The sequence below is a fragment of the Parasteatoda tepidariorum genome, chromosome 1 (genome assembly GCF_043381705.1).
Source record: "Parasteatoda tepidariorum isolate YZ-2023 chromosome 1, CAS_Ptep_4.0, whole genome shotgun sequence".
Lineage (NCBI taxonomy): Eukaryota > Metazoa > Arthropoda > Arachnida > Araneae > Theridiidae > Parasteatoda > Parasteatoda tepidariorum.
The window spans coordinates 29,062,375-29,082,797 of NC_092204.1; the positions used below are offsets into that span (position 1 = coordinate 29,062,375).

The following is a 20,423-nucleotide window of genomic DNA, read 5'->3' on the forward strand; positions in this document are numbered from 1 at the left end:
TTTAATTTATTAAAAATTTTCATTTATGATAAATTATTGTTTAATTGTATTGAATATTTTTAAAGTTATTTAAGTAAAAGACAAAAAATTTGTTTTTTATGAAAATGTTCATATCTCCATAAACATTTAAGCTAGACTTATGAAATCTTGTTTAATTAATGCATATATTAACCAAAATAACTGTCCCAAGTTTCAAAACTGTTGCTACATTTTTTTGGAATATTGTGTTCAAAAACATTATTTTCCGTTTGTAATTTATTGTTGGTCCCTCAAACCTTTAGAATCTTACAAATCGATTGATATGTATGAAAAATCGCATGAGCTAAACAATTCTGAAGTTATAAAATAATTAGTTAAGCATTTCTGGAGAAATAGGAAAAAATTTACTAGCATAGAAGTGTTGCAATTATTTTGTCCACTGTATACCTAAAGAAATAATCCAGTTCTTTGCAACGGCTTTTTGCAAATCTCCAAGAAATCTCCGATTGCAAATGGAAATGTCTTATATATTTTCTTATCTAACTGTTAATTTTAAGTCAACGTTCTAAAAATACAGAGAAAGGAACTAGAATCTCTGTAAAATTGCGTAAGTTCTTGATAATTTCCATATAACTGAGCTTTCCGTTAACAAGAGTTACGAAAAATGCTTGTTTTTCCATGTGCAGATCTCTTAATAGACTTTCTTTCAGATATTTCATTGTATGGTTGTTTAAATAATCACCCATTCGGTGTGGTTGGTTGAGTCTCAGTCCACCTCAGTTTGTCCGGGTTCGATTCTTCGTGCTTAACGCTAGTTGTCTGATTGATTTCTATAACCCGGAGTGTAATTAAAAGAAGTTTTCGATACTTTTATTACCGCAGTAAAATGACTGAGGCTCTTGAGAATATTTTTCTATATTTCAATAGAAACTCATGAGACTTATATATATATATATATACGCATACTAGAAAAATCAAAGCAGGCATAGGCCGGTGAAAAGCACATCACTCTTTATTTAATCATATTGGTGAAGCAAGAGAACATAAAATCAGACAAAATCTAGACACATGCTGATGAAGATCACTTTGATGATGAAGTCGCATGCAGAAGGGGAAACATTATTTCCTATAATTTGTTCAAAAACGAGGTCTTGTGATTTCTCAAGTTCTCACGTTGGTTAAAGGAAAAAATTAAAATGCTAATTCCAGCATTCTTTAATCTAAATGCGGAACTGCGAGGTCGGATGTGAATACTAATTATGCGGACGATTTTCATTTTGAATAATGAATTAAGAATTAAGAAAGATAATTTTAGACAAACAAAAAAACATTAAAAGATTTGTTAAACCATTTTATGTTTCCAAAATATGCGTTACCATCTAGGAATTGCAAAAAATTTTGCTACAATATTTTACCCACACGAGAAACACAAATACATAAAGAGCCCAAACATTTGTAATATTAATATATAAGCAATATATTTGTATAATAAACATCACCCAATCGGACCAGATCGGACTTCCCAGAAAAGGGTACAATATGCTCATCTGTAATCATGTGATGGATGTCATGTGATTGACATTATTTTTTAAAGATAAGCTAAATTTAACAGCAATGAAATACCATGAAAGCATTAAATTTAATATAAAATATGCAATAAACGTAAAATAAATTTTAAATAATTCTATTTATATTATCAAACCATATTAGCATTTAAATTAGTACATTTTCTTATTGCCCATGAGATAATTTTTGTTTGTCATGTGGGTTTTACCTTCTCAATTTTGAAGCATGATTAACTATTATTGTATTTTATTTATTATGAATATCCATTTTTAATTTTTATTTTGCAAATAGCATCAGAAATTTTTTCAAGAATCGCACATGGATCACTAAGGGTAGGTGTAGGTTTTCTAGGTATTTAAAATCTTCATACAAAACTGTATCGGAAAATTCGATATGTGTGAATCTAGCATCATAATAAATTTTATTTATTTCATGATGTTGTTTTGTTCTTTGAACGGCAATTTTTCTAGCTTCTTTCATTGGTGGATAACTTTCTTCTGACAAACTGTCTGATAAATGGGCGGAACATTAAATAAGCATGGGGAAAGTTAGTTACTGAGTGTGGAATCAAATTATATTCTTCAGTTACTACTTTTAACAACTTACGTCAAGGAATTTTTTAAGAATTTTACATTTTAAAAGCATTACAATAGTTTCTCCATTCAACTTTTTATTAGTTTCCAACCAATAGGCGGTATTTAATAATTGTTTTGTTTTACAATTTTTTAGACACTTTTCAAAATGAGATGAAGTAAATGTTGCATTTCGATCACTCAATTCTTCAGTTTGAATTTGAAGAATTTGGTGCAAACAGTTATAAGTTTCAGTTGTTATTGATTTCGTTGCTAAGGACCATATTTATCAAGTGTGATGGACAATTATTGAAATCATTTTTTAGTCGAATTATAATAATTAAAGCCACCTATACTATCTATTGTAATCATTCCAAAAGCATCTGATTGAGTAATTTAATATAGTTTTCTAAAGTCTATACATAATCTTCTTTTTTCATTTCCATCTTTGTTAAAAGCAAAAGTTACTGGAGCTGAATAAATAGAAGAGCTTTCTTTGATTATATTACGCTTTAACAATTCTTCAATTTGTTTACCGATCTCCTCTCTTTGTTTAGGGATGAAGTTTTGTGAGCTCTTCAAGAAACTGGTACTGATGTTAATCTTACCCTTTGAGGTTCAATTCTAATTTTTCCCACATCATATTTATCTTTAGCAAAAATATCTGAAAAGTATTTTAAAATCTTTTCAAGTTGGGAAATTTTTTAATATCCTGAATCGGTGATATTCCGCTTTCCTGACCCTGACAATGTAGGGCTCCATTTTCATAATCAGTTCCAAGAATATTTGAAAATTCAAGACTATTTTTAGTTTTGCTATTTAAATCCTTATTTTAAAGTACATTTTCTATTTCATTTTTTAAGTTTTAGTTGTTTAGATTTTTGACAATTTCATTTATTTATTTATTTTTTGTTTGTTTTAGTGTCCAAATCTTGATTTTCTTCAACATTTTCATTAACACTAGTGTTATTTAATTTTCATTTAACATTCTTTTGTTTTTTTTTACACTCTTTATTTATATTTATAACTTTATTTTTCTTTATCGGTTCTATTATTGCAATCTTTAACCTGGATTTCAAGAGAAATGCGTAAGAACAAGTTGCTTTTGTAATCAGGAAAAGTTATCAGTTTTCACCGATTTTGCATTACGACCTGTTTGACATAATCAATCCCCAATTAAAATCCAATACAAACTTTTAAAACGAAAATTGTGTAAGATAAATCAGTATTTAAAACATAAAATTCAACTGATTTAGCTATTATTCCAATTTTTAGATTTAAAGTGCAAGTTTGATTTAGTTGCAAATTACCTTCTGTTTGTTTAACATTTACAATGCTTTTTTATTTCTTTCAGGACTTATAATTCGTTAAAAAAATTTAGCTGGAATAATATAAAGTTACTACCTATGTCAACATTTAAAAATGTAGTTTTAATAGTCGAAATTGAATGTTTCTCATTTTCATTTAGAACGTATCCGGATACTATTAATTGTCAATTTTGTGTTTGGTGATCTGCTAATTAATCTTCGTGCTAGGATTGATTCTCAGTAATAAGGAAATTTTTTTTAAATTCAATTCAGGCTCTAATCATAAGCATTGGTAATTTGAAGAAAGGAATGAGATAAGATTATTATCTAATTTAGGTTTAATGAATTATATGCTTTTACTAATTCAGATACAATGGCATTATTAGTACCAGTCGAGTAATGTAAAGCTGGATAAAGGTAGGTAAACAACCCATTCATAGCAACTGAGGCTGGATTTCTTTAATTAATAAAGGCGACTGACAATTGGTATGTAATACGTTTGTAAATTCAGTTAAAGCAAAGTGGACAATTGTTGATAAGATAGTCAAATGAAGCTTCATGAACACAGTTTTAGATCCTATCAGTAAGAACTAAAACGTTATGAACGTCTCAATTACTATCCGTATTTGGTTTACGTTGAAAAATTAAAGAGAAATTTTTAAAAAAAGTGAAAATTCGCACTTTTTTGTACAGGAAATTCGTTTGAACGTGATTGAACTGATAGTCAAGATGACGATTTTCACATGGTTTAAAGTGTACTAAGCAACCAACAGGAAGAAAGCGCCGTTTGTCCATAACTACAAAATAATAGAGTTGAGCTAACGATGAATAAGACCTAACAGCAGCAATCTACTCCCAATAAAATAACCGAAAAATCACTAACCGCTGTATAACAAAATTTTCTCTACCGCGAATTTTTAACCGGAGTCAACTGAATGCGTGAGACGGAGACTCCACACTTTTTAGGACTACACAGGTCTATAACCGGTCTATAACCTATGACAAAAGTCTATAATCGGTCTAGTCAATAATCGAATTTGGCGTGGAAGCGCTTAGGGATATACCTACCAAATTCGAATTAATAATTTTTGTTTTAATGCATTGAAATCAGACGATTTATTTTTTAATGCATTGAAATCAGACGATTTATTTTTTATGCATTGAAATCAGACGATATGAAGGCGGGTAAGGTAAAAGCGTTAAAATCGTCAAGATAGAGGCAGTGAGATGAGGAAGAAGAAGAGTCATTAAGATGAGAGTGATGCTGAGCCGCTTTATGACATCTTCCACATCTCGTAAAGGTCTGCCGGAGTCAGGGTGACCGAGTTGGACGAAGGCCAGGAAGAGCATCTTCCGCTTCACCCTCCAGACGATTCTAAAGATAGGGGGGAAGAGAGACTTTTTAGAGTGACGTCACTCATAAGCGGAAATACTATTCTCCTTTCCGATGAAACAAATGATTATCAATATCGTCCTAAATTAGATGTTTTTCGAGAATGTTTCCATGTATTGATTAAACTTATTTATTCATTTCCGTCATCCAACAGAATGAATCAAAAATATGGAACCTGGAAAAAAATTCTTAATTGAAGGTAAAGAACAATTTAGGGACACGTGAGACAAGGCAGAAAAAAATGTCATGCGCCTTTACATAGGGTCGTTCAAAAGGACAGGGGGTGCGCGGGCCCTACCAATCATATTTGCACGAAAGTTTCCAAGAATCTGTCACTATCCAAAAATAAATAAATAAATAAGAACACTCGTGTCTCCCATCACTTAAAAAAATAACAAAAAATAGAAAGTTTTTCTTGAGATTACACTTATGAAAAGTTGAAATATATAAATATATAAGTTTGAGCGCGCATAAAGTACGCATGGGTTCTATTGATTCAAAATGTTAAGTAATGGAATAGTCTTGAAAAAAAAATCATTAAAAAAAATAGAGAATTATTTTTAAATTGAAATAAAAAAGTAAATCGTAGTAAAGCTAAAGAAACATGCGTAGGGACTTGTTCCTGTGAATAACTGACAAACAAAACTGTGCCCAATTGAAGAAAAATTTGATAAAATATAAAAGAAATAAATACTCCTAAAATGCAAGGAAAAAAAAAACCAGTTTATAAACCAAAAATGAATAAGATATTCTCACCTATGAAAAACATAGTTTTCCAAAACCTGTTTAAAAATGAAGTAGGTAAAAATAAACCGAAGAGTTAGTTCCAGTTATTTTATTTTTATGCTACATCTTCAAACTGAATTTTTAAACAGATTTTTACTTACAGAGTTCAAGAATTTAAAAAAAAAAATGGGTCTTAGTAAGTATATCTTCAAAAATGCTGGTTCTTCTACGCTCATTCAAAAAGTTCGAAAAGTGAACCATTTAACCGTTTCTATGAAAGTGCTTCGTAAATTCCTTTTATTTTTAATGACCTTACTTGTGAAAAGCATATTCGGAAATTCATTTCCTTTGTCAAGATCGCTCCTAGTTCATCCACCATGTTTATGAAACAAACTCGCTTATGACCGAACCTTCAATTTAATACAATAGTTAAACTATAGAGAGATGAGATGTCAACGTTTTAGTGATATGATATTGCAACGACTGGAAGTTCCGAGTACCATTACTAATCCAAAAATTTCCTCTTATAATTTTACTACCCAAGGATGTCTGTAAAAAATAAATCTTAAGCTCATACTAGTTATTTAATAAGCAATAAAAAGATGATTAATATAATTCGTTCATAAAACGTGTTTCTGGAGTAATGCACATGGAAGTTCATAAAAAATGGACACATAAAACAGATAGTTTTTGACACGCATTGCAATAATAATTAAATTTAACGTACCGTTACTTAAAGTTTTATGATTCAATTAATAGTTTCATCGAACGCGTTAATGTAAATTTTTTTTATGATTGGAATCTCAACAATAATTATTCGAAACAAAGTCAACTCTTGACAGTCACTGATTGTATTCTTTTCGCGGATGGCATTTATATAGATTCATGAAATTTAAAAAAGGCTTTTATTTACTCGAGTAAAAAATACAGAATCAAATATATGTTTTAATGATGTTTCAATGTTTTTAAGTTGTAAGTCAAATGTCCAAAAAGGGATGGGACATACTTTGTGGTATGCAGACAAAAGCAAAATACAATGTGAAGAGAGCTTAACTATATAAATATCAGCTAAGTACATTTCTGTACTTTTATTTGTGCATTAATAAGGTTTTTTATCCTTCTTTTTTTCTTCTCCGTTTTTGATAAGTTTAGAAATGCCAATTCGGTGCTACCATCCACGTTTATCACTGACATAATGATTAAAAAACAATTAAAGTATTAAAAAACTTCCGTATTTTTTAATAAATAGAGCTAAAAGTTAATATGGATTACTGGTATTATCTTTTAAATATTAAAAAAAAAAACATAATCGTCTGCAGTTTAATTAATAGCCATGCTAAATCAATGTGGAAAATTTATTTTTCAAATACCTATCCCGAACCATCTAATTAAAATATTTGGACGATTTTTAAGATCGTTTTCAAAATTTCTCCTTTCCCCCCTACAGTAAAATTTTTAGAAAACTAGCATAAACGGTTTGGGAGAGAACCTTTTACTATTAAAGACATTCACTTTTTACTATTAAAGACATAAGGGTATCTATTTTCTGTTAATCTATACATTTTTAATCATAATTATTTAAGGAATTTTTTAAAATGCATTGTTCTAAAGTCACATAACATAGGGTAGCCATGTATCTTTTTGTAATTATAAAAAATATTATCATTTAATTCATTTCCCTACATTAAATTGTTTTTGAAGTGATTCAATTTCATTTCGTACTCTTTATCGATATTATACACAATTATGACTACAGTCATTTCATGAGGCACATATGGATAAAATAGGGTAGGTGGGTAAAACCGGTATCAGGCATTTTTGAAAAAACTACTGCTGCCATTTATCAAAAATCTCATGAAACTAGTTACAAACAGTGGCCGTGTTATATAAAGATGAATGAAACATGAAACAATAGCGTTGAAAAATGTGACACATTTTGCTTTTTTCACAATTTTGTACTGTAGTTTTTAATTGCTCGAAAATTTATTTCCGAAATATTCAGCGTCTACCTCTTTTAGATATCATTTAAAAATATTAATAAAATATTGTTATGAATAAATTATTTTAATATTTCCTAACAATAAGGAATTAATCTTCCAATATATACTTTTTTTTCCTTTTCATTAATTAATATATTTTTTTTTTTGGAAATAAAGCGCAAATTTATCACTTAAAATAAAAATAAAAAATTTAACAATTTTATTCATATACTGCTGAGGAATAGTTTTTAGGACTTGATTTTACCTAATTTTTTCCTATGTTGGGAATTTTCAGTGTGTTGAAAACAGAAAATTAATTACAAATATTATTTTTTTGATTACATATTACCAATTTCGTCCTTCTGCAAATAATTATGCTCCATGAATAGTGCAGCTAACATTGCACAAAACTATTGAATCATTACTGATATCCCGAGATTTCCCTATGTTGGGTGTTTTCACTGTGTTAAAAACAGAGAATAAATTAAATATACTATAATTACTCATATTTTTGATTACATAATACTATTTTCCTCCATCTGCATATAATTATGTTCTATGAATTGTACAGCTAACATTGCACAAAAGTATTGAATCATTACTGTTATCCGGAGATTTATGGAGATTTCCTTATGTTGGGTATTTTCACTGTGTTAAAAACAGAGAATAAATTAAATATACTATAATTACTCATATTTTTGATTACATAATACTATTTTCCCCCATCTGCATATAATTATGTTCTATGAATTGTACAGCTAACATTGCACAAAAGTATTGAATCATTACTGTTATCCGGAGATTTATGGAGATTTCCTTATGTTGGGTATTTTCACTGTATTAAAAACAGAAAATAAATTAAAAATATTATAATTAATTATATTTTTGATTACCTAATGCTATTTTCGTCCATCTGCATAGGCTTATGTTTCATGAATTGTATATAGCACAAAACTAGTGAATCATTACTAATATCCGGAGATTTACCTATGTTGGGTATTTTCACTGTGTTAAAAGCAGCTAATAAATATACTATAACTACTCATATTTTTGTTTACATAATATTATTTTCCTCCATCTGCATGTAATTATGTTCCATGAATTGTACAGCTTACATTGCACAAAACTATTGTATCATTACTGTTATCCGGAGATTTATGGAGATTTCCTTATGTTGGGTATTTTCACCGTGTTAAAAGCGGAGAATAAATTAAAAATATTATAATTACTTATATTTATGATTACATAATACTATTTTCGTCCATCTGCATATAATTATGTTCCATGAATTGTATATACTAGCACAAAACTATCGAATCATTACTGATATCTGGAGATTTATGCCCCCCATTTCGAGTTTTGAGAGAGTGTTAAATCGAGCGGAGTTCTCTTTATGGCCATCTCCACTTAACGATATATACGCAGCACTTAAAATTTTATGAACCAAAACCACGCTATTCTCTAATTAACGAACGAAAATATCTAAAAACCAACTTAAGAAAACAATCCTTCGCAGGGAGCTTTTCTCTTGCTCCGCGGAACCCTACGGATTTCTGTATATATTTTCATTCAATATATAATTAAAAGAAAAATATTTTGGACCAACTTTGACATTGTTCTTAATAGTTTTTATCATAATAAAAACATGCATTTTATTTATTTATTTCGGAATTAATTTAACTTTCGATATTTTTTTTCTTCCTATTTGAAGTTAAAAGAAATTTTGATTGCAAAAATTATAATGCGAAGCAAACTTTTTAAGGTATCTAATATTATACAAGGTAGCCTTAAGGCACTTGAAATAAGCTTTGTATTGACTAAAGTATTCCTTTAATGTACGCATATGTCGAGTTTATTTTAAACAAGCACAACTGCTTCGAAAATATTATTTTATTTTTACACTAAAACTTTATTATTTCCGAAATTAAAAATAAAACAATGCAACTACTTTTTTATTATTTGTGCTTTTTATTATTAAAATTATTATGTATTAAAAAATATGATATTGATCTTTTGTTCTCATAGAGAATTTAATGATATGATCATGCATGTGTAATGGCTAGCATAAAAAACGAACTTTTATTTTTAAAAAAACGCAACACGATAAGTTTATAAATTAGCTGAATTTTAATGGTGAAACATTACAAATTTTCAGAATAAGATTATTTTTACACATAAAATATCAAGGGTCCTTAAGAGAATAAAAAAAGAGTTACATATATTTTGAGAGGAGCCGTCACAAAATGCTGGTTATTTTAATAATATGTAATCTAGACAGTTATTATTCTGTCTGACTGCTTGTTGATGTTCAATGTATAAATTTTTTAAAATCATTTTACATGTGCCAGAGTAAATGCAAACGAAAAAATATTAATAATAACTATTGATTAATTAAAAATGGTCTGTAAAAATGAAATCCATGTGTAATTGGTCTATAAAGTTCAATTGTTTAATTAGAATGTAATTGCTTGAAAAAAACGCGTTCTATTATTTAATACACTTAAAAAAAATCTAATTTTACTGGATTTTCACTAGCAGTATCAGAACACATTATATGAAATACAATAATAGAATGAAGATATACACAATATATGAGAGTTTTATATCTATATTAATGATTGGATTTTTCATAGGAGCGCTTTTCAGTTACTAGGAATTCTATTCTGAATGCTTCATACATTTAATTATGTTGTGCGTTACTAAGTAATCAATTTACAAACAAAGTACTATGTCCACTTTTGAATATTTATTTAAAGCTCACTTATTGTTGCTAAATTTCACAAAACTGTTATAAAGAAGAAATATAATTGTGTAATTATAAAATTAATTTATTAGTAATAGACTATGTTTTCAATATATAGAAAAATTCTAATAAAACATAATAATTCTATAGATAAACATAGTAATTTCATGAAAAAAATAATTTTTAAAAATTATTTATTTAATAATGGTCGGAAGATTTTTAACTTTTAAGGTACATATTGGATTGTTCAGAAAGTAATTTTGTTGTCTCCTTGCGGAGGACTTAATAATATATTTTCACTGCCAACTCCACAATTAAGCCGCATATTCATTAAGTACATATTCTGACAGTTGCTATACCAAAGAATGCTTGCGAAAAAATACAATTTATTGTACGCAGTAGTTTTTGCTGGGTGCTCTTTCAAATATGGAACGTGAAAAGCAGAATTTTCGACATACTTTAATGTAAACCATTTAATAGATTATGCCTACTCAAGTTTTTTTATATCTGCCTGCATGTTTTCGATCAAATGTTTGTAAAATACAGAATCGGACTAGGTCTTTTCAGCAATGACCATTCCAAACAAACTTCCATCGCTCTACATAGTTGGAATTGTAATCACAGGCTTAAGTTTTCTTTTCTTTAAAAGTCATTCAACACTGCTTTTCATTTACCGAACTTGACTTCGGAAATCATAATCATTACTGATATCCCGAGNATGGAGATTTCCTTATGTTGGGTATTTTCACTGTATTAAAAACAGAAAATAAATTAAAAATATTATAATTAATTATATTTTTGATTACCTAATGCTATTTTCGTCCATCTGCATAGGCTTATGTTTCATGAATTGTATATAGCACAAAACTAGTGAATCATTACTAATATCCGGAGATTTACCTATGTTGGGTATTTTCACTGTGTTAAAAGCAGCTAATAAATATACTATAACTACTCATATTTTTGTTTACATAATATTATTTTCCTCCATCTGCATGTAATTATGTTCCATGAATTGTACAGCTTACATTGCACAAAACTATTGTATCATTACTGTTATCCGGAGATTTATGGAGATTTCCTTATGTTAGGTATTTTCACCGTGTTGAAAGCAGAGAATAAATTAAAAATATTATAATTACTTATATTTATGATTACATAATACTATTTTCGTCCATCTGCATATAATTATGTTCCATGAATTGTATATAGAAGCACAAAACTATCGAATCATTACTGATATCTGGAGATTTATGCCCCCCATTTCGAGTTTTGAGAGAGTGTTAAATCGAGCGGAGTTCTCTTTATGGCCATCTCCACTTAACGATATATACGCAGCACTTAAAATTTTATGAACCAAAACCACGCTATTCTCTAATTAACGAACGAAAATATCTAAAAACCAACTTAAGAAAACAATCCTTCGCAGGGAGCTTTTCTCTTGCTCCGCGGAACCCTACGGATTTCTGTATATATTTTCATTCAATATATAATTAAAAGAAAAATATTTTGGACCAACTTTGACATTGTTCTTAATAGTTTTTATCATAATAAAAACATGCATTTTATTTATTTATTTCGGAATTAATTTAACTTTCGATATTTTTTTTCCTTCCTATTTGAAGTTAAAAGAAATTTTGAATGCAAAAATTATTATGCGAAGCAGCCTTTTTAAGGTATCTAATATTATACAAGGTAGCCTTAAGGCACTTGAAATAATCTTTGTATTGACTAAAGTATTCATAATTCATACATTCATTTCTAAAGTATAAGCTTTGTATTGACTAGTAAAGTGATGTACGCATATGTCGAGTTTATTTTGAACAAGCGCAACTTATTCGAAAATATTATTTTATTTTTGCACTAAAACTTCATTATTTCCAAAATTAAGAATAAAACATTGTAATTACTTTTTATTGTTTGTGTTTTTTTATTTTTAAAATTATTATGTATTAAAATATAGGATATTAATCTTTTGTTCTCATAGAGAATTTAATGATATGATTTAATGATGTGTAATGGTTCCCATAAATAAAAAATTCTTATTTTAAAAAACATAACATATGAAGCTTATACATTAGCTGAATCTTAATCCTTCTTTGAAATTTTAGTTGTGAAGCATTAAAAATTTTTAAAATAAGATTATTTATGCACATAAAATATCAAGGGTCCTTAAGAGAATAAAAAAGAGTTACATATATTTTGAGACGCGCCGTCACAAAATGTTGGTTATTTTAATAATAAGTAAGCTAGACAGTTGTTATTCTACCGGTTTATATATTGACCGGTTCGGATGGTCAATACATAAATTTTTTAGAATCATTTTACATGTGCCGGAGTAAGTGCAAACGAAAAAATATTAATTATAACTATTGATTAATTAAAAATGGTCTGTGATTTGTCAAATTTTGATAACTTTTTTTCCTTGGTTAAATACTTATTTGCGACCCCCAATGTATGCATCTCTTACTTTTATTTTTGGAAAGTATTATGAGAATACATATTAAGGACTGTCTTTACAGAACACACTGATATTAAAAAAGAAGTGCTGGACCTCTTGTATGTCGACAATCACTTAGTCACATTGATGTACTGTGCATAAAAGAAATAAAAAAGTGAACATCCTGAATAACTTTTGATCAGATGATCAGATTTTTTACGTACTAAAACTTAATCTTAATGGTTCGAGAGCCTTATCGAAAATACGCTATTTATTTAGCTCCCACGATACTTTAAGTTAAGATATCCGACATAAAAACGTATTATCCTCAGCTTATGCAATATATATTGCTTATGCTTTAAATAGGCTAAGCTTAATTAGTGCTATTTATTAATTTAGTTATGAAATCAGAGTTTAAGTCATAAAATTAGAGCTAAAAATGTACTTTCTCTTAATAAACGTACCTTCTTTAGGAGGGATTTGGATCCTGGACCCTCAGGATATAAGAAGTTGGAAAATATGATCCCAATAATTCAAATAGGAAAAGGGTCTAAAGTTTGGACCCTTTAATGCTAAATTTATAATTTTTTTTACGTATTTTTCGATATCTCAAGAATTTTTTAAGCGAATTGGCAACATTTTCAAACAATTACAAAATTTGTTTATCCAAAGTTCCATGGATTTAGACGGTGAAGAAATGTAAACTACATAGTCCATACATTGGAATGACCAAATGATATCCGGAGCTTTATTAGTTTGAATAACAGACTGTTAAAATAACACATAATCTTCATCGATTTATTTCAAATTTTGTATTTTAATTAAAATAACGAAAATATTTATATGAATTAAGCAACATGTTTGTACAAATCCGCAATTCTAAACACATTATTCTGAGTGATTATTTGTAAACATTTGCAAAGATATTCTTAATATTAGCTGCATGTAAACAGTGAAACATTTATTATTGTAAGAAAAGAATAAAAGAGCATTGCTTTTGATGCAAAGATCCGCAAGAAACCCAATCATGTTTGGCGAAACTTTAAATAATTATGTGATAAAGGCTTCTAACTTTTCAAGTAGAACTACTAAATTCAAACTCTAAGTGCCAGAAAATTGCTTTTATCAAGCTATTGTCATATCATGTCTACAAAAGAACTTATTGTAATATTTTTTCAAGCATTTTAAAGTCACAATTTAAAATCTTTCGAAAATTAAACTCCTTAGAATTTCTTTTTTATTTCTTTAAAATTGAACTCGATTAAAATCTTTCAGAATTTAATATAAATTTTGAATTTAGTTTCCATCTAAAATTGTATTGTAGTTTTTTGGATCCTTTTTATGTACGTTTTTATAATCGAAGCTACGTTGTTTTTTCTTTTTTTAATTCTAAAATGGCCACACTAAATTTAGTAGTTGTACTGAACATCATCACTTTTTAAAAATAACTTTACCATGTATCGGCTTCAGCATAGTTCTAAAACTCTTTATTTTATTACAATTCAATTTAGTTCATATTGAATGTGATCTTTGATTTTAAAACTTTAGCTTGACCTTTGCAAGCGTTTGAGGCGATGAATGTAAGTGAAATTTATGAAGCACCTGTTCCCACGATCCATTGTCTTCTGGACAAGGAACCGGAGCGTCAGAACAGGAAGAATAATTTCTCGAATAATTGCTTATTATAGTTTGAAAGAGAGGGGACAAAATAAATTTTGATCTTATAATTAAAACAAACTGGAAACAGTCTTCATTCTCCCTTTGATAAATGATTTTTTTTTAAGGAGCATTCAACTTCAGTTTCTTAGAATACGTGAGTCTGCACATGCAGCTTTCAATAGTATTCTGTTTGCCTAAAATTAAAACAGCAATCTGCTTCCTTTACGCTGTGAAACAAATAGATTTAAGCCATTTTCGATTTCATAAACTGATATTAAACTCTGAAAACGTTTTTTTTCTTCAAAAAATTCATATATTTCAAAAAATATTTAGGGATTGTTTACTAATGGGTCCGCTGTTCGAAATTACTGGATTGTGAATGTACTACTAAGCTGTAGTTCTGTACCATACAAAATTATATACCATTCCACAATACTATTCACAATTATATTGTCATTATTGTCACACCTTTTTTAGACAAGCATGAAGTCTTGAATACAATTAGTGATTTAGAACAAAACATGGACGTCGTTGGCGTGGGAAACGATGGGTATATGTTACCCTCAATAATTGGAAATCTCTGAAAGTGACCATCAATATTTCAGACGAATAGAGAAAAAAATTTATGATTTTCCCTGATTTAGCTTCAATTAATTTAATTACAAATTTTTAGCAAATATTGATAGATAAAGGCAAAAAATTGTTTCTTTTTTGATGGGTGAATTTTCATATGTAAACTATAGCTATTCTAACTGTGTATTTTAACTTTTCCCTTCTAGACTGGATTACTGCAACGCCCATGGAACAGAAAAGAAAAGAAAGAAAAACGATGACACAGATTTCTTATTAAAAAATGTATATTTATTCATTTATGTCCTACTCCATAATTTGCACTCATAAAAAAATACCCTTGTTAAGAAAAAAAAAAGCTAGAGCATAATTAACTTATAAATTAAGGTTTTGTTTTCCTTCGTAGCTGCATAAATAAAAAATAATAAAAATAAAAATAATTATTGATGCCGCTTTCACAAACAAGAACATTTTTTACCGCGGATGCTTTTAATTCTCTTAATGATATCAAAATCTTTTCGTTTTTGAGTTATGTTATAGCAAAGTTGAATTAATTGTATTTTTGACGTATTTTTCAGCTTAGCTAAAATTGTTAGCCGTAGAATTATAAATTTATAAATTTTTGCACCTACGTACGCCTATGTCTGAAGATAAGATGTTTAATACTTCTCCCTCTTTTTTAAATATTGAATAATTTTTGGGGATATTGAATTCAGGGCCGTCTTAATAGCCAGACACAGAAATGTTTGGGCCCTTATAACATGTCCTACTGCTTAAAATCAAACTAAAAAACTTCACATACATAAAATAAAACATTTTTAACACGTGCAATAATTTGAACAAATTTAAATACATTTTGATTTCCCCAAAAAACTTAATCCACATAAAAACTTCATTGGAACTTAGAAAAATGGATTTCGTTTACCTTTTAAAGTTTTCCTGGTGATAAACTATTCAAATTATTGTAGTTTGCATGATAATCAATCACTATTTGTAGATAGAAAAACAAAATAAACACTTTATACAATAGAATATATTTACTTAAAAAAATATCTAAGGCAATTTTGTTTATTCTTAGTTTTTTTAAATACAATTTATAAAAAGTACGATTCTCTGGGGCCCTCAGGCTCTGCCCGGGTATGCCCATGCGTGAAGACGGTATTGAATGATCTAAAGTTTCTATTTCTTATGAAATTCATTTCTATAGTTTCGAAAGATAAAAGAAAAGTTCGTAATTTTTTCTTAGTTTTTGAAGATAACCTTTCCAAATAGTTTGCATTCATTAAAAAAAATGAATTATTTTAATTAGTGGACTGGATATTATTATGTACCTTTATAAGTTTATATTGAGAGATTTTGAGCTTTTCTAACAAAGTTTCTTCTATGGAAAATCTGTGACCTTGTGTGAATCACATGTCAGCTTGAAAAAGAAAGATGTTCTAATAATGATACATTTTTTTCTTCCTGTCATTTCTCTTGACTGAAACATATTCTTACATTTTTATGCTTTTCTCCTTAGCTTATTTTCACGTATTGCTATCAAATAATTAGCCATTTTATGATGTATTATAAAAAAAAGGTTACAATACAAAATTCAAACCATATATTAGTATATGAGTAGCTAAATGTCTTAGTTTTAAAATCAGTTTTAATTTGTGTACTAAGAACAAATATCAATAATATAAATAATTCGATCATCCACTACGGGATGGGGGGGGGATGAATATGAGCGGCCGAAGCCAGCCCTGGGGCCAATGCTATCTGAAGGAATGAATCTGCGTAGAAGTTTCTTAAGTTGGCAAAAAAGGAAATGGAGCTCCTTAATGGTTTCAGAAATCATAATAGTGTCATGGTTTCAGATCTCCAAACGTCTTTTGCTGTTTTTTTTTCTTTTAATTTATTTATTTATTTTTTACAATGTTATGAAATGTCCTAGATAAATGCTAATAATGAAATAATTAGGCTACAACTTCTTTTTTTTTTCAGAAAAAATGGAATACTTATTTGTTTATTGAAGAAACTATAAAGAATAAGATGCTATTATTCGAAGGATCGATCATTTCGCCTATAAAACGTTCATACTGAAAATTTTATTTACCAACTGAAAAAAAAGAAGAAAGAAAAACAAAGAAAATATTGATTTAATATGCTTCCGCTTAATCTGAATTTTAAAATATTCTCTGCAGGAGAACTCACAACTCGCATACCAAACTTTGGAAGTATAGGGCAAAATTAGGACAGGCGTTAGGATTTTGCTATTGACCAATGAAGAGCACTCATCCTAAAAATGACCTTTTCGATTTCTTCCTACATCTTTGAAAAGTTTTGTCAGAAAAATATTTGCAACAACCCTTTCACAATCTGTGTTTTGAACAGCAGAAGAGTGTTGTAAAGCAGCTAAAGAAAAGTAATTTAATTTTTTTGTCTTCAACATTATATTTTTTTTTCAATCTGTATAGATCTTTATTCTTAAATATTTAATGACTCGTTCACAAATATGTAATTCCGTCCAGAAACAGTGATGAAATAAAGAAAACCTCTTTATCAGAAGACCATTTTAGTGACACCATAAATTATCAATTATCGCTGGAGACCAAAAATGTTTAATTTTCTTTTAATAAAGGATTTTCAATTCCTGAAAAAAATCGTATTTTCTGGAGTCGACAGAAGAACGTACAGGGAGAAGAACAAAATCAAAATCTTACCTATATTTCAAGCGTATAATCCAATATAACACAGGATGTTAACACGTTAGGAACACAAGTAGGAAGAATAACTTTCTCGTATAGAAAAACAACGAATGATTGAAGAAGAAACAAATGAATGTGAGAAAGAAAAAAAAAACGGGAGCAATGGAATCTTTTCCTTCTATTTCAGACGAGAGCTAAATTTACCCCCCTGCTTTTTTGGCTGAAGAGTAGAATGCCTCCCCACTCAGATTTAAAAAAAATGAACGAAAAAACTTAAGAATGTTTTTTCTTTTGTTAGCGAGCAGCATCTTCAACCCAACTGCATTGCAACTAAGTGAGTAGAGCTGAAGGTTCATTTCACGCTTTTTAATTTAAGAATCTTTCTTAATTCTGACCATTGCAACTGAGTGAGTAGAGCTAAAGGTTCATTTCACGCTTTTTAATTTAAGAATCTTTCTTAATTCTAACCATTGCAACTGAGTGAGTAGAGCTAAAGGTTCATTTCACGCTTTTTAATTTAAGAATCTTTCTTAATTCTGACCATTGCAACAAAGTGAGTAGAGCTAAAAGTTCATTTCACGCTTTTTAAATTAAGAATCTTTCTTAATTCTGACCATTGCAACAATGTGAGTAGAGCTAAAGGTTCATTTCACGCTTTTTAATTTAAGAATCTTTCTTAATTCTGACCATTACAGCAAAGTGAGTAGAGCTAAAGGTTCATTTCACGCTTTTTAATTTAAGAATCTTTCTTAATTCTTTCTTAAGAATCTTCCACCGTTTCATAAAGGTAAAATGGGTGGCTAATGAAATGACGGTGAGTTTGATTTTTAACAGATTACGCTCGACAGACTGATTCCCAGACCAAAATTGCGCGAATTTCCAGATTTAAAATTTTAAACATACATGTACATTATTTAAAATTTACTTTCAAGTTGAATTTAATAACTAAACACATTAACTAATAGGTAAAAAATAAGAGTAAATTCAACTTTTAAAATTTTGCAATTGAAGTTTCCGATTGAATTTTTATAATTCTATTAAATTTCAAAATTCCATTTGTTTAGTTTTTAATTTTACTTTCTTTCAGGTTGCGTTTAATAATTTAAACAAATTTAATAGTAGGGAAAAATTAAAATAAGAAATAACTCTTTTTCAATTCCCATTATTGAAAAATAAATAATATCATACTTTCATTTTCAATTTTTTAGCACTGTAAAAACTATGCTGTCATATCTATCCGATTTTGGTATTGAAAGAAATATGATATTTTAAGTTAACAGATTCAAGTTAATACAGTAATACAATCAAGTTAATACAGCTAAATCACAACATCAACAATTGATAGAGCTTGCACCAAGCTCATATTCTTTTGCTCCATTCGTGAATTATTTTCGCCAAATTTGGCTCACGTTAGACGATTGATAATTTTTGCTTAAAAATAAGAAGAAAATGTGAAAGTTTGACATTGCTTCGCACGATACTAAACATTTTACAGAAATAGTTAAGGAATTATGATTGTTTCCGTCATAGCGAACTTCAACGTCTCATAAACAATTATTACTTTGTTTAAATTTCTATTTTATTTTAGAGCAATTAAATTAATTGTAATCACCAGCTCTTCAAATGCATCAACAAGAAAAGTAAGTTTCCCAACGATCTATCAGTAAACGATCCAATAGACAGGTGAAAAGAGTGAGAGATCTGAAAAGCTATAAAGTAATTGAAATAAACTGTAAAAAATATCACATAAAAATCGAATGTCACAGGATCGAAAAAAAAATCACTGACAAAACGTTTCAAATGCATCAATCATCCAATCAGAAAGGGGAACGTTACTAAATCAGAGGTTATTGTTACTTAAATGAAACATTTCAAATACCAGCTATAAATCTCTATAGAACATAAAAACAGAATGGTCTTATACAGTTTTTCATTGTTGTCTGCTTTTCTTTTTTCTCCATAAACTAATTTACAATTACAAATTTTTTTTTAAAGGCATAGACGCATTATAACGAATGAAGTATCAAATGTATTTCCTTATTTCTAACTTTGTATTCATCTAATTATTATAATTAGTTAAAATAGTTTTCATCGTTATCGTTAGATTTCTGAATTTTCATATACTCTTAAGCGGGCACTTCCTTGTCTTCTGGATTGGGTCCAAAATTATAAGGCTACGGAGTTGAACATCAGTAGTCGTAAACCCAAAAAATTGGGTCGGCTGTAAAATATAGTATCCGGTACATCTCTAATAGCTACCATTACTAAAATGTTATAAAACAGGCCAAATTAGACAACTTTTTTTTTAAAAATAGTTATCTATCCTCGCGGCAAACTATTCGCTTCAAACATTGCATAGAATACGGTAAGTAATGTTCTCCGCATTGAGATAGTTACAGCAAACAAATACAGATTTTATTAATAAGAATAGTCGAAATTAATCAGGAAAAAAAAAAACATGAATATCCTTAAAATTTGTTATGAAAAATGTGCGGGCTAATGAAAAAAAATCCTTGGCACACTTATTGACATGCGTTATTCCCGGACATTTCTGTTGTAACCCTTCTACACAATTTCTTCATTTGTCCAGTCCACATTTTTATCTTTTATTCATTAAAAATATTTTAAAGTAATGGAAAATTTCATCACCGTCCGATGTTTCACTCATAAATATAATTATTTTTAGGAATGAAAATGTTTCCAAGTTCGTTTTTCTTCCACAAATTTCTTGTAGCAGACGATAAAAGAATAATAAATTTCGAATGTATTTTAATTTTAGGCATTGTATATGCCCCTGAT

At 28.6% G+C, this 20,423-nt stretch overlaps 1 protein-coding gene across 1 annotated transcript in view; it reads right to left on the bottom strand.

Annotated features, from left to right (window-relative positions):
- The window catches only part of LOC107457342 (sodium/potassium-transporting ATPase subunit alpha), a 104,828-nt gene extending 87,069 nt beyond the window's left edge, over window positions 1-17,759 (bottom strand). The window contains exon 1 of the mRNA XM_071178023.1: window positions 17,640-17,759. The gene's annotated coding sequence lies outside the window, so the exon portion shown is untranslated. The remainder of the gene's footprint in view (window positions 1-17,639) is intronic.
- Between the last annotated feature and the right edge of the window lie 2,664 nt (window positions 17,760-20,423).